This window comes from Argiope bruennichi, chromosome X2 (genome assembly GCF_947563725.1).
Source record: "Argiope bruennichi chromosome X2, qqArgBrue1.1, whole genome shotgun sequence".
NCBI lineage: Eukaryota > Metazoa > Arthropoda > Arachnida > Araneae > Araneidae > Argiope > Argiope bruennichi.
The window spans coordinates 38,754,221-38,770,432 of NC_079163.1; the positions used below are offsets into that span (position 1 = coordinate 38,754,221).

The 16,212-nt window shown below is 25.8% G+C and overlaps 1 long non-coding RNA gene across 1 annotated transcript in view; it reads left to right on the forward strand.

Moving 5' to 3' along the window:
- The window catches only part of LOC129960691 (uncharacterized), a 279,121-nt gene that overhangs the window by 85,047 nt on the left and 177,862 nt on the right, over positions 1–16,212 (forward strand). The window contains exon 2 of the long non-coding RNA XR_008783665.1: positions 1,383–1,443. This is a non-coding gene — a long non-coding RNA (uncharacterized LOC129960691). The remainder of the gene's footprint in view (positions 1–1,382; positions 1,444–16,212) is intronic.

Below are 16,212 nucleotides of genomic sequence, written 5' to 3' on the forward strand. Positions count from 1 at the left end.
TTTTTCATTCTTTATTCTTGTTGCAGCTGCAACAGAATATTAGATCTCATTATTCTCAGTTTAATATTTAACTTCTAATTGTACTGTTCATTTCAAGTGTTTGTATTCTGTATCTTTTGATTTCAAATGTTGGGGCATTTCTGTGTGTTAGTAAGACTGACTATGTTTCTCATTCCACTATATTCTTTTCTGAACCTTTTTATAAAATTAAAAACTGAAAATATTGCTTTTTTAGCATATAAGGTATTTGAAAATGTAAAGCTTAATTTTTTGTCATATCAAGAAAAGTATGTTCAGTTGTTATTACATTTGAATTTTAATTATATCTAAAATCTCTGTTACATACTAATGTCAATGCAGAATGAAATCTGCTTTCTCTCTGATAAACTTAATAATTAATCTCTATTTCGAAAAACTGAGAATGGGATTTGATGTGTAAATTTTTAAGTCTCTGAATTTTTAAAAATAATTATTTATGTCCTGATGTGTATGTGTTTTACATTTCTTTAACAGTACTGCATGTTGAATTTAAACATTTTTTTCTTTCCTTTCATAGGTATAAAAAGTTATGAAAGGGACTTGGTTGAAATGCAAACTAATCTTAAGACATGAATGAGGTGTGTATATTTTTGTTTGTCTTTCATATTTTCAAGTTTTCTTCATTAAATTACTACTTTGTGTTCATATTTAAATGTGTTCTAATGTAAGGGATGAGAAAAAAGTTATATGAATTATAAATTGGTCCTTTGACCTTGAATTGGAGAAATGTGTCTTGATACAACAAATAATGAATTTATGGTATAAAATCAATGTTTTTTGCTTCTTGACACTTTATATTTGTATTTTTCATTCTTTATTCTTGTTGCAGCTGCAACAGAATATTAGATCCCATTATTCTCAGTTTAATATTTAACTTCTAATTGTACTGTTCACTTAAAGTGTTTGTATTCTATATCTTTTGATTTCAAATGTTGGGGCATTTCTGTGTGTTAGAAAGACTGACTATGTTTCTAATTCCACTATATTTTTTCAAAATTAAAAACTGAAAATATTGCGTTTTTAGCATATAAGGTATTTGAAAATGTAAAGCATAATTTTTTGGCATAGCAAGAAAAGTATGTTCAGTTGTTATTACATTTGAATTTTAATTATATCTAAAATCTGTTACATACTAATGTCAATGCAGAATGAAATCTGCTTTTTCTCTGATAAACTTAATAATTAATCTGTATTTCGAAAAACTGAGAATGGGATTTGATGTGTAAATTTTTAAGTCTCTGAATTTTTAAAAATAATTATTTATGTCCTGATGTGTATGTGTTTTACATTTCTTTAACAATACTGCATGTTGAATTTAAACATTTTTTTCTTTCCTTTCAGAGGTATAAAAAGTTATGAAAGGGACTTGGTTGAAATGCAAACTAATCTTAAGACATGAATTAGGTGTGTATATTTTTGTTTGTCTTTCATATTTTCAAGTTTTTTTCATTAAATTACTACTTTGTGTTCATATTTAAATGTTTTCTAATGTAAGGGATGAGAAAAAAGTTACATAAATTATAAATTGGTCCTTTGACCTTGAATTGGAGAAATGTGTCTTGATACAACAAATCATGAATTTATGGCATAAAATCAATGTTTTTTGCTTCTTGACACTTTATATTTGTATTTTTCATTCTTTATTCTTGTTGCAGCTGCAACAGAATATTAGATCTCATTATTCTCAGTTTAATATTTAACTTCCAATTGTACTGTTCACTTAAAGTATTTGTATTCTATATCTTTTGATTTCAAATGTTGGGGCATTTCTGTGTGTTAGTAAGACTGACTATGTTTCTGATTCCACTATATTCTTTTCTGAACCTTTTTATAAAATTAAAATCTGAAAATATTGCTTTTGTAGCATATAAGGTATTTGAAAATGTAAAGCTTAATTTGTTGGTATATCAAGAAAAGTATGTTCAGTTGTTATTACATTTGAATTTTAATTATATCTAAAATCTCTGTTACATACTAATGTCAATGCAGAATGAAATCTGCTTTCTCTCTGATAAACTTAATAATTAATCTGTATTTCGAAAAACTCAGAATGGGATTTGATGTGTAAATTTTTAAGTCTCTGAATTTTTAAAAATAATTATTTATGTCCTGATGTGTATGTGTTTTACATTTCTTTAACAATACTGCATGTTGAATTTAAACATTTTTTTCTTTCCTTTCATAGGTATAAAAAGTTATGAAAGGGACTTGGTTGAAATGCAAACTAATCTTAAGACATGAATGAGGTGTGTATATTTTTGTTTGTCTTTCATATTTTCAAGTTTTTTTTCATTAAATTACTACTTTGTGTTCATATTTAAATGTGTTCTAATGTAAGGGATGAGAAAAAAGTTACATAAATTATAAATTGGTCCTTTGACCTTGAATTTGAGAAATGTGTCTTGATACAACAAATCATGAATTTATGGCATAAAATCAATGTTTTTTCTTCTTGACACTTTCTATTTGTATTTTTCATTCTTTATTCTTGTTGCAGCTGCAACAGAATATTAGATCTCATTATTCTCAGTTTAATATTTAACTTCTAATTGTACTGTTCACTTAAAGTGTTTGTATTCTATATCTTTTGATTTCAAATGTTGGGGCATTTCTGTGTGTTAGTAAGACTGACTATGTTTCTCATTCCACTATATTTTTATAAAATTAAAAACTGAAAATATTGCGTTTTTAGCATATAAGGTATTTGAAAATGTAAAGCATAATTTTTTGGCATAGCAAGAAAAGTATGTTCAGTTGTTATTACATTTGAATTTTAATTATATCTAAAATCTCTGTTACATACTAATGTCAATGCAGAATGAAATCTGCTTTTTCTCTGATAAACTTAATAATTAATCTGTATTTCGAAAAACTGAGAATGGGATTTGATGTGTAAATTTTTAAGTCTCTGAATTTTTAAAAATAATTATTTATGTCCTGATGTGTATGTGTTTTACATTTCTTTAACAATACTGCATGTTGAATTTAAACATTTTTTTCTTTCCTTCCATAGGTATAAAAAGTTATGAAAGGGACTTGGTTGAAATGCAAACTAATCTTAAGACATGAATTAGGTGTGTATATTTTTGTTTGTCTTTCATATTTTCAAGTTTTTTTCATTAAATTACTACTTTGTGTTCATATTTAAATGTGTTCTAATGTAAGGGATGAGAAAAAAGTTACATAAATTATAAATTGGTCCTTTGACCTTGAATTGGAGAAATGTGTCTTGATACAACAAATCATGAATTTATGGCATAAAATCAATGTTTTTTGCTTCTTGACACTTTCTATTTGTATTTTTCATTCTTTATTCTTGTTGCAGCTGCAACAGAATATTAGATCTCATTATTCTCAGTTTAATATTTAACTTCTAATTGTACTGTTCACTTAAAGTGTTTGTATTCTGTATCTTTTGATTTCAAATGTTGGGGCATTTCTGTGTGTTAGTAAGACTGACTATGTTTCTGATTCCACTATATTCTTTTCTGAACCTTTTTATAAAATTAAAATCTGAAAATATTGCTTTTGTAGCATATAAGGTATTTGAAAATGTAAAGCTTAATTTGTTGGTATATCAAGAAAAGTATGTTCAGTTGTTATTACATTTGAATTTTAATTATATCTAAAATCTCTGTTACATACTAATGTCAATGCAGAATGAAATCTGCTTTCTCTCTGATAAACTTAATAATTAATCTGTATTTCGAAAAACTCAGAATGGGATTTGATGTGTAAATTTTTAAGTCTCTGAATTTTTAAAAATAATTATTTATGTCCTGATGTGTATGTGTTTTACATTTCTTTAACAATACTGCATGTTGAATTTAAACATTTTTTTCTTTCCTTTCATAGGTATAAAAAGTTATGAAAGGGACTTGGTTGAAATGCAAACTAATCTTAAGACATGAATGAGGTGTGTATATTTTTGTTTGTCTTTCATATTTTCAAGTTTTCTTCATTAAATTACTACTTTGTGTTCATATTTAAATGTGTTCTAATGTAAGGGATGAGAAAAAAGTTATATGAATTATAAATTGGTCCTTTGACCTTGAATTGGAGAAATGTGTCTTGATACAACAAATCATGAATTTATGGCATAAAATCAATGTTTTTTGCTTCTTGACACTTTATATTTGTATTTTTCATTCTTTATTCTTGTTGCAGCTGCAACAGAATATTAGATCCCATTATTCTCAGTTTAATATTTAACTTCTAATTGTACTGTTCACTTAAAGTGTTTTATTCTATATCTTTTGATTTCAAATGTTGGGGCATTTCTGTGTGTTAGTAAGACTGACTATGTTTCTCATTCCACTATATTTTTATAAAATTGAAAACTGAAAATATTGCGTTTTTAGCATATAAGGTATTTGAAAATGTAAAGCATAATTTTTTGGCATAGCAAGAAAAGTATGTTCAGTTGTTATTACATTTGAATTTTAATTATATCTAAAATCTCTGTTACATACTAATGTCAATGCAGAATGAAATCTGCTTTCTCTCTGATAAACTTAATAATTAATCTGTATTTCGAAAAACTGAGAATGGGATTTGATGTCTAAATTTTTAAGTCTCTGAATTTTTAAAAATAATTATTTATGTCCTGATGTGTATGTATTTTACATTTCTTTAACAATACTGCATTTTGAATTTAAACATTTTATTCTTTCCTTTCATAGGTATAAAAAGATATGAAAGGGACTTGGTTGAAATGCAAACTAATCTTAAGACATGAATGAGGTGTGTATATTTTTGTTTGTCTTTCATATTTTCAAGTTTTTTTTCATTAAATTACTACTTTGTGTTCATATTTAAATGTGTTCTAATGTAAGGGATGAGAAAAAAGTTACATAAATTATAAATTGGTCCTTTGACCTTGAATTTGAGAAATGTGTCTTGATACAACAAATCATGAATTTATTTCATAAAATCAATGTTTTTTCTTCTTGACACTTTCTATTTGTATTTTTCATTCTTTATTCTTGTTGCAGCTGCAACAGAATATTAGATCTCATTATTCTCAGTTTAATATTTAACTTCTAATTGTACTGTTCACTTAAAGTGTTTGTATTCTGTATCTTTTGATTTCAAATGTTGGGGCATTTCTGTGTGTTAGTAAGACTGACTATGTTTCTGATTCCACTATATTCTTTTCTGAACCTTTTTATAAAATTAAAATCTGAAAATATTGCTTTTGTAGCATATAAGGTATTTGAAAATGTAAAGCTTAATTTGTTGGTATATCAAGAAAAGTATGTTCAGTTGTTATTACATTTGAATTTTAATTATATCTAAAATCTCTGTTACATACTAATGTCAATGCAGAATGAAATCTGCTTTCTCTCTGATAAACTTAATAATTAATCTGTATTTCGAAAAACTCAGAATGGGATTTGATGTGTAAATTTTTAAGTCTCTGAATTTTTAAAAATAATTATTTATGTCCTGATGTGTATGTGTTTTACATTTCTTTAACAATACTGCATGTTGAATTTAAACATTTTTTTCTTTCCTTTCATAGGTATAAAAAGTTATGAAAGGGACTTGGTTGAAATGCAAACTAATCTTAAGACATGAATGAGGTGTGTATATTTTTGTTTGTCTTTCATATTTTCAAGTTTTCTTCATTAAATTACTACTTTGTGTTCATATTTAAATGTGTTCTAATGTAAGGGATGAGAAAAAAGTTATATGAATTATAAATTGGTCCTTTGACCTTGAATTGGAGAAATGTGTCTTGATACAACAAATCATGAATTTATGGCATAAAATCAATGTTTTTTGCTTCTTGACACTTTATATTTGTATTTTTCATTCTTTATTCTTGTTGCAGCTGCAACAGAATATTAGATCCCATTATTCTCAGTTTAATATTTAACTTCTAATTGTACTGTTCACTTAAAGTGTTTTATTCTATATCTTTTGATTTCAAATGTTGGGGCATTTCTGTGTGTTAGTAAGACTGACTATGTTTCTCATTCCACTATATTTTTATAAAATTGAAAACTGAAAATATTGCGTTTTTAGCATATAAGGTATTTGAAAATGTAAAGCATAATTTTTTGGCATAGCAAGAAAAGTATGTTCAGTTGTTATTACATTTGAATTTTAATTATATCTAAAATCTCTGTTACATACTAATGTCAATGCAGAATGAAATCTGCTTTCTCTCTGATAAACTTAATAATTAATCTGTATTTCGAAAAACTGAGAATGGGATTTGATGTCTAAATTTTTAAGTCTCTGAATTTTTAAAAATAATTATTTATGTCCTGATGTGTATGTATTTTACATTTCTTTAACAATACTGCATTTTGAATTTAAACATTTTATTCTTTCCTTTCATAGGTATAAAAAGATATGAAAGGGACTTGGTTGAAATGCAAACTAATCTTAAGACATGAATGAGGTGTGTATATTTTTGTTTGTCTTTCATATTTTCAAGTTTTTTTTCATTAAATTACTACTTTGTGTTCATATTTAAATGTGTTCTAATGTAAGGGATGAGAAAAAAGTTACATAAATTATAAATTGGTCCTTTGACCTTGAATTGGAGAAATGTGTCTTGATACAACAAATCATGAATTTATGGCATAAAATCAATGTTTTTTGCTTCTTGACACTTTATATTTGTATTTTTCATTCTTTAATCTTGTTGCAGGTGCAACAGAATATTAGATCTCATTATTCTCAGTTTAATATTTAACTTCTAATTGTACTGTTCACTTAAAGTGTTTGTATTCTATATCTTTTGATTTCAAATGTTGGGGCATTTCTGTGTGTTAGTAAGACTGACTATGTTTCTCATTCCACTATATTCATTTCTGAACCTTTTTATAAAATTAAAAACTGAAAATATTGCTTTTTTAGCATATAAGGTATTTGAAAATGTAAAGCTTAATTTTTTTGCATATCAAGAAAAGTATGTTCAGTTGTTATTACATTTGAATTTTAATTATATCTAAAATCTCTGTTACATACTAATGTCAATGCAGAATGAAATCTGCTTTCTCTCTGATAAACTTAATAATTAATCTGTATTTCGAAAAACTGAGACTGGGATTTGATGTGTAAATTTTTAAGTCTCTGAATTTTTAAAAATAATTTTTTATGTCCTGATGTGTATGTATTTTACATTTCTTTAACAATACTGCATTTTGAATTTAAACATTTTTTTCTTTCCGTTCATAGGTATAAAAAGATATGAAAGGGACTTGGTTGAAATGCAAACTAATCTTAAGACATGAATGAGGTGTGTATATTTTTGTTTGTCTTTCATATTTTCAAGTTTTCTTCATTAAATTACTACTTTGTGTTCATATTTAAATGTGTTCTAATGTAAGGGATGAGAAAAAAGTTATATGAATTATAAATTGGTCCTTTGACCTTGAATTGGAGAAATGTGTCTTGATACAACAAATCATGAATTTATGGCATAAAATCAATGTTTTTTGCTTCTTGACACTTTATATTTGTATTTTTCATTCTTTATTCTTGTTGCAGCTGCAACAGAATATTAGATCCCATTATTCTCAGTTTAATATTTAACTTCTAATTGTACTGTTCACTTAAAGTGTTTTATTCTATATCTTTTGATTTCAAATGTTGGGGCATTTCTGTGTGTTAGTAAGACTGACTATGTTTCTCATTCCACTATATTTTTATAAAATTGAAAACTGAAAATATTGCGTTTTTAGCATATAAGGTATTTGAAAATGTAAAGCATAATTTTTTGGCATAGCAAGAAAAGTATGTTCAGTTGTTATTACATTTGAATTTTAATTATATCTAAAATCTCTGTTACATACTAATGTCAATGCAGAATGAAATCTGCTTTCTCTCTGATAAACTTAATAATTAATCTGTATTTCGAAAAACTGAGAATGGGATTTGATGTCTAAATTTTTAAGTCTCTGAATTTTTAAAAATAATTATTTATGTCCTGATGTGTATGTATTTTACATTTCTTTAACAATACTGCATTTTGAATTTAAACATTTTATTCTTTCCTTTCATAGGTATAAAAAGATATGAAAGGGACTTGGTTGAAATGCAAACTAATCTTAAGACATGAATGAGGTGTGTATATTTTTGTTTGTCTTTCATATTTTCAAGTTTTTTTTCATTAAATTACTACTTTGTGTTCATATTTAAATGTGTTCTAATGTAAGGGATGAGAAAAAAGTTACATAAATTATAAATTGGTCCTTTGACCTTGAATTGGAGAAATGTGTCTTGATACAACAAATCATGAATTTATTTCATAAAATCAATGTTTTTTCTTCTTGACACTTTATATTTGTATTTTTCATTCTTTATTCTTGTTGCAGCTGCAACAGAATATTAGATCTCATTATTCTCAGTTTAATATTTAACTTCTAATTGTACTGTTCACTTAAAGTGTTTGTATTCTATATCTTTTGATTTCAAATGTTGGGGCATTTCTGTGTGTTAGTAAGACTGACTATGTTTCTCATTCCACTATATTCTTTTCTGAACCTTTTTATAAAATTAAAAACTGAAAATATTGCTTTTTTAGCATATAAGGTATTTGGAAATGTAAAGCATAATTTTTTGGCATAGCAAGAAAAGTATGTTCAGTTGTTATTACATTTGAATTTTAATTATATCTAAAATCTCTGTTACATACTAATGTCAATGCAGAATGAAATCTGCTTTCTCTCTGATAAACTTAATAATTAATCTGTATTTCGAAAAACTCAGAATGGGATTTGATGTGTAAATTTTTAAGTCTCTGAATTTTTAAAAATAATTATTTATGTCCTGATGTGTATGTGTTTTACATTTCTTTAACAATACTGCATGTTGAATTTAAACATTTTTTTCTTTCCTTTCATAGGTATAAAAAGTTATGAAAGGGACTTGGTTGAAATGCAAACTAATCTTAAGACATGAATTAGGTGTGTATATTTTTGTTTGTCTTTCATATTTTAAAGTTTTTTTCATTAAATTACTACTTTGTGTTCATATTTAAATGTGTTCTAATGTAAGGGATGAGAAAAAAGTTACATAAATTATAAATTGGTCCTTTGACCTTGAATTTGAGAAATGTGTCTTGATACAACAAATCATGAATTTATGGCATAAAATCAATGTTTTTTGCTTCTTGACACTTTATATTTGTATTTTTCATTCTTTATTCTTGTTGCAGCTGCAACAGAATATTAGATCTCATTATTCTCAGTTTAATATTTAACTTCTAATTGTACTGTTCACTTAAAGTGTTTGTATTCTGTATCTTTTGATTTCAAATGTTGGGGCATTTCTGTGTGTTAGTAAGACTGACTATGTTTCTGATTCCACTATATTCTTTTCTGAACCTTTTTATAAAATTAAAATCTGAAAATATTGCTTTTGTAGCATATAAGGTATTTGAAAATGTAAAGCTTAATTTGTTGGTATATCAAGAAAAGTATGTTCAGTTGTTATTACATTTGAATTTTAATTATATCTAAAATCTCTGTTACATACTAATGTCAATGCAGAATGAAATCTGCTTTCTCTCTGATAAACTTAATAATTAATCTGTATTTCGAAAAACTCAGAATGGGATTTGATGTGTAAATTTTTAAGTCTCTGAATTTTTAAAAATAATTATTTATGTCCTGATGTGTATGTGTTTTACATTTCTTTAACAATACTGCATGTTGAATTTAAACATTTTTTTCTTTCCTTTCATAGGTATAAAAAGTTATGAAAGGGACTTGGTTGAAATGCAAACTAATCTTAAGACATGAATGAGGTGTGTATATTTTTGTTTGTCTTTCATATTTTCAAGTTTTCTTCATTAAATTACTACTTTGTGTTCATATTTAAATGTGTTCTAATGTAAGGGATGAGAAAAAAGTTATATGAATTATAAATTGGTCCTTTGACCTTGAATTGGAGAAATGTGTCTTGATACAACAAATCATGAATTTATGGCATAAAATCAATGTTTTTTGCTTCTTGACACTTTATATTTGTATTTTTCATTCTTTATTCTTGTTGCAGCTGCAACAGAATATTAGATCCCATTATTCTCAGTTTAATATTTAACTTCTAATTGTACTGTTCACTTAAAGTGTTTTATTCTATATCTTTTGATTTCAAATGTTGGGGCATTTCTGTGTGTTAGTAAGACTGACTATGTTTCTCATTCCACTATATTTTTATAAAATTGAAAACTGAAAATATTGCGTTTTTAGCATATAAGGTATTTGAAAATGTAAAGCATAATTTTTTGGCATAGCAAGAAAAGTATGTTCAGTTGTTATTACATTTGAATTTTAATTATATCTAAAATCTCTGTTACATACTAATGTCAATGCAGAATGAAATCTGCTTTCTCTCTGATAAACTTAATAATTAATCTGTATTTCGAAAAACTGAGAATGGGATTTGATGTCTAAATTTTTAAGTCTCTGAATTTTTAAAAATAATTATTTATGTCCTGATGTGTATGTATTTTACATTTCTTTAACAATACTGCATTTTGAATTTAAACATTTTTTTCTTTCCGTTCATAGGTATAAAAAGATATGAAAGGGACTTGGTTGAAATGCAAACTAATCTTAAGACATGAATGAGGTGTGTATATTTTTGTTTGTCTTTCATATTTTCAAGTTTTCTTCATTAAATTACTACTTTGTGTTCATATTTAAATGTGTTCTAATGTAAGGGATGAGAAAAAAGTTATATGAATTATAAATTGGTCCTTTGACCTTGAATTGGAGAAATGTGTCTTGATACAACAAATCATGAATTTATGGCATAAAATCAATGTTTTTTGCTTCTTGACACTTTATATTTGTATTTTTCATTCTTTATTCTTGTTGCAGCTGCAACAGAATATTAGATCCCATTATTCTCAGTTTAATATTTAACTTCTAATTGTACTGTTCACTTAAAGTGTTTTATTCTATATCTTTTGATTTCAAATGTTGGGGCATTTCTGTGTGTTAGTAAGACTGACTATGTTTCTCATTCCACTATATTTTTATAAAATTGAAAACTGAAAATATTGCGTTTTTAGCATATAAGGTATTTGAAAATGTAAAGCATAATTTTTTGGCATAGCAAGAAAAGTATGTTCAGTTGTTATTACATTTGAATTTTAATTATATCTAAAATCTCTGTTACATACTAATGTCAATGCAGAATGAAATCTGCTTTCTCTCTGATAAACTTAATAATTAATCTGTATTTCGAAAAACTGAGAATGGGATTTGATGTCTAAATTTTTAAGTCTCTGAATTTTTAAAAATAATTATTTATGTCCTGATGTGTATGTATTTTACATTTCTTTAACAATACTGCATTTTGAATTTAAACATTTTATTCTTTCCTTTCATAGGTATAAAAAGATATGAAAGGGACTTGGTTGAAATGCAAACTAATCTTAAGACATGAATGAGGTGTGTATATTTTTGTTTGTCTTTCATATTTTCAAGTTTTTTTTCATTAAATTACTACTTTGTGTTCATATTTAAATGTGTTCTAATGTAAGGGATGAGAAAAAAGTTACATAAATTATAAATTGGTCCTTTGACCTTGAATTGGAGAAATGTGTCTTGATACAACAAATCATGAATTTATTTCATAAAATCAATGTTTTTTCTTCTTGACACTTTATATTTGTATTTTTCATTCTTTATTCTTGTTGCAGCTGCAACAGAATATTAGATCTCATTATTCTCAGTTTAATATTTAACTTCTAATTGTACTGTTCACTTAAAGTGTTTGTATTCTATATCTTTTGATTTCAAATGTTGGGGCATTTCTGTGTGTTAGTAAGACTGACTATGTTTCTCATTCCACTATATTCTTTTCTGAACCTTTTTATAAAATTAAAAACTGAAAATATTGCTTTTTTAGCATATAAGGTATTTGGAAATGTAAAGCATAATTTTTTGGCATAGCAAGAAAAGTATGTTCAGTTGTTATTACATTTGAATTTTAATTATATCTAAAATCTCTGTTACATACTAATGTCAATGCAGAATGAAATCTGCTTTCTCTCTGATAAACTTAATAATTAATCTGTATTTCGAAAAACTCAGAATGGGATTTGATGTGTAAATTTTTAAGTCTCTGAATTTTTAAAAATAATTATTTATGTCCTGATGTGTATGTGTTTTACATTTCTTTAACAATACTGCATGTTGAATTTAAACATTTTTTTCTTTCCTTTCATAGGTATAAAAAGTTATGAAAGGGACTTGGTTGAAATGCAAACTAATCTTAAGACATGAATTAGGTGTGTATATTTTTGTTTGTCTTTCATATTTTAAAGTTTTTTTCATTAAATTACTACTTTGTGTTCATATTTAAATGTGTTCTAATGTAAGGGATGAGAAAAAAGTTACATAAATTATAAATTGGTCCTTTGACCTTGAATTTGAGAAATGTGTCTTGATACAACAAATCATGAATTTATGGCATAAAATCAATGTTTTTTGCTTCTTGACACTTTATATTTGTATTTTTCATTCTTTATTCTTGTTGCAGCTGCAACAGAATATTAGATCTCATTATTCTCAGTTTAATATTTAACTTCTAATTGTACTGTTCACTTAAAGTGTTTGTATTCTGTATCTTTTGATTTCAAATGTTGGGGCATTTCTGTGTGTTAGTAAGACTGACTATGTTTCTGATTCCACTATATTCTTTTCTGAACCTTTTTATAAAATTAAAATCTGAAAATATTGCTTTTGTAGCATATAAGGTATTTGAAAATGTAAAGCTTAATTTGTTGGTATATCAAGAAAAGTATGTTCAGTTGTTATTACATTTGAATTTTAATTATATCTAAAATCTCTGTTACATACTAATGTCAATGCAGAATGAAATCTGCTTTCTCTCTGATAAACTTAATAATTAATCTGTATTTCGAAAAACTCAGAATGGGATTTGATGTGTAAATTTTTAAGTCTCTGAATTTTTAAAAATAATTATTTATGTCCTGATGTGTATGTGTTTTACATTTCTTTAACAATACTGCATGTTGAATTTAAACATTTTTTTCTTTCCTTTCATAGGTATAAAAAGTTATGAAAGGGACTTGGTTGAAATGCAAACTAATCTTAAGACATGAATGAGGTGTGTATATTTTTGTTTGTCTTTCATATTTTCAAGTTTTCTTCATTAAATTACTACTTTGTGTTCATATTTAAATGTGTTCTAATGTAAGGGATGAGAAAAAAGTTATATGAATTATAAATTGGTCCTTTGACCTTGAATTGGAGAAATGTGTCTTGATACAACAAATCATGAATTTATGGCATAAAATCAATGTTTTTTGCTTCTTGACACTTTATATTTGTATTTTTCATTCTTTATTCTTGTTGCAGCTGCAACAGAATATTAGATCCCATTATTCTCAGTTTAATATTTAACTTCTAATTGTACTGTTCACTTAAAGTGTTTTATTCTATATCTTTTGATTTCAAATGTTGGGGCATTTCTGTGTGTTAGTAAGACTGACTATGTTTCTCATTCCACTATATTTTTATAAAATTGAAAACTGAAAATATTGCGTTTTTAGCATATAAGGTATTTGAAAATGTAAAGCATAATTTTTTGGCATAGCAAGAAAAGTATGTTCAGTTGTTATTACATTTGAATTTTAATTATATCTAAAATCTCTGTTACATACTAATGTCAATGCAGAATGAAATCTGCTTTCTCTCTGATAAACTTAATAATTAATCTGTATTTCGAAAAACTGAGAATGGGATTTGATGTCTAAATTTTTAAGTCTCTGAATTTTTAAAAATAATTATTTATGTCCTGATGTGTATGTATTTTACATTTCTTTAACAATACTGCATTTTGAATTTAAACATTTTATTCTTTCCTTTCATAGGTATAAAAAGATATGAAAGGGACTTGGTTGAAATGCAAACTAATCTTAAGACATGAATGAGGTGTGTATATTTTTGTTTGTCTTTCATATTTTCAAGTTTTTTTTCATTAAATTACTACTTTGTGTTCATATTTAAATGTGTTCTAATGTAAGGGATGAGAAAAAAGTTACATAAATTATAAATTGGTCCTTTGACCTTGAATTGGAGAAATGTGTCTTGATACAACAAATCATGAATTTATTTCATAAAATCAATGTTTTTTCTTCTTGACACTTTATATTTGTATTTTTCATTCTTTATTCTTGTTGCAGCTGCAACAGAATATTAGATCTCATTATTCTCAGTTTAATATTTAACTTCTAATTGTACTGTTCACTTAAAGTGTTTGTATTCTATATCTTTTGATTTCAAATGTTGGGGCATTTCTGTGTGTTAGTAAGACTGACTATGTTTCTCATTCCACTATATTCTTTTCTGAACCTTTTTATAAAATTAAAAACTGAAAATATTGCTTTTTTAGCATATAAGGTATTTGGAAATGTAAAGCATAATTTTTTGGCATAGCAAGAAAAGTATGTTCAGTTGTTATTACATTTGAATTTTAATTATATCTAAAATCTCTGTTACATACTAATGTCAATGCAGAATGAAATCTGCTTTCTCTCTGATAAACTTAATAATTAATCTGTATTTCGAAAAACTCAGAATGGGATTTGATGTGTAAATTTTTAAGTCTCTGAATTTTTAAAAATAATTATTTATGTCCTGATGTGTATGTGTTTTACATTTCTTTAACAATACTGCATGTTGAATTTAAACATTTTTTTCTTTCCTTTCATAGGTATAAAAAGTTATGAAAGGGACTTGGTTGAAATGCAAACTAATCTTAAGACATGAATTAGGTGTGTATATTTTTGTTTGTCTTTCATATTTTAAAGTTTTTTTCATTAAATTACTACTTTGTGTTCATATTTAAATGTGTTCTAATGTAAGGGATGAGAAAAAAGTTACATAAATTATAAATTGGTCCTTTGACCTTGAATTTGAGAAATGTGTCTTGATACAACAAATCATGAATTTATGGCATAAAATCAATGTTTTTTGCTTCTTGACACTTTATATTTGTATTTTTCATTCTTTAATCTTGTTGCAGGTGCAACAGAATATTAGATCTCATTATTCTCAGTTTAATATTTAACTTCTAATTGTACTGTTCACTTAAAGTGTTTGTATTCTATATCTTTTGATTTCAAATGTTGGGGCATTTCTGTGTGTTAGTAAGACTGACTATGTTTCTCATTCCACTATATTCATTTCTGAACCTTTTTATAAAATTAAAAACTGAAAATATTGCTTTTTTAGCATATAAGGTATTTGAAAATGTAAAGCTTAATTTTTTTGCATATCAAGAAAAGTATGTTCAGTTGTTATTACATTTGAATTTTAATTATATCTAAAATCTCTGTTACATACTAATGTCAATGCAGAATGAAATCTGCTTTCTCTCTGATAAACTTAATAATTAATCTGTATTTCGAAAAACTGAGACTGGGATTTGATGTGTAAATTTTTAAGTCTCTGAATTTTTAAAAATAATTTTTTATGTCCTGATGTGTATGTATTTTACATTTCTTTAACAATACTGCATTTTGAATTTAAACATTTTTTTCTTTCCGTTCATAGGTATAAAAAGATATGAAAGGGACTTGGTTGAAATGCAAACTAATCTTAAGACATGAATGAGGTGTGTATATTTTTGTTTGTCTTTCATATTTTCAAGTTTTCTTCATTAAATTACTACTTTGTGTTCATATTTAAATGTGTTCTAATGTAAGGGATGAGAAAAAAGTTATATGAATTATAAATTGGTCCTTTGACCTTGAATTGGAGAAATGTGTCTTGATACAACAAATCATGAATTTATGGCATAAAATCAATGTTTTTTGCTTCTTGACACTTTATATTTGTATTTTTCATTCTTTATTCTTGTTGCAGCTGCAACAGAATATTAGATCCCATTATTCTCAGTTTAATATTTAACTTCTAATTGTACTGTTCACTTAAAGTGTTTTATTCTATATCTTTTGATTTCAAATGTTGGGGCATTTCTGTGTGTTAGTAAGACTGACTATGTTTCTCATTCCACTATATTTTTATAAAATTGAAAACTGAAAATATTGCGTTTTTAGCATATAAGGTATTTGAAAATGTAAAGCATAATTTTTTGGCATAGCAAGAAAAGTATGTTCAGTTGTTATTACATTTGAATTTTAATTATATCTAAAATCTCTGTTACATACTA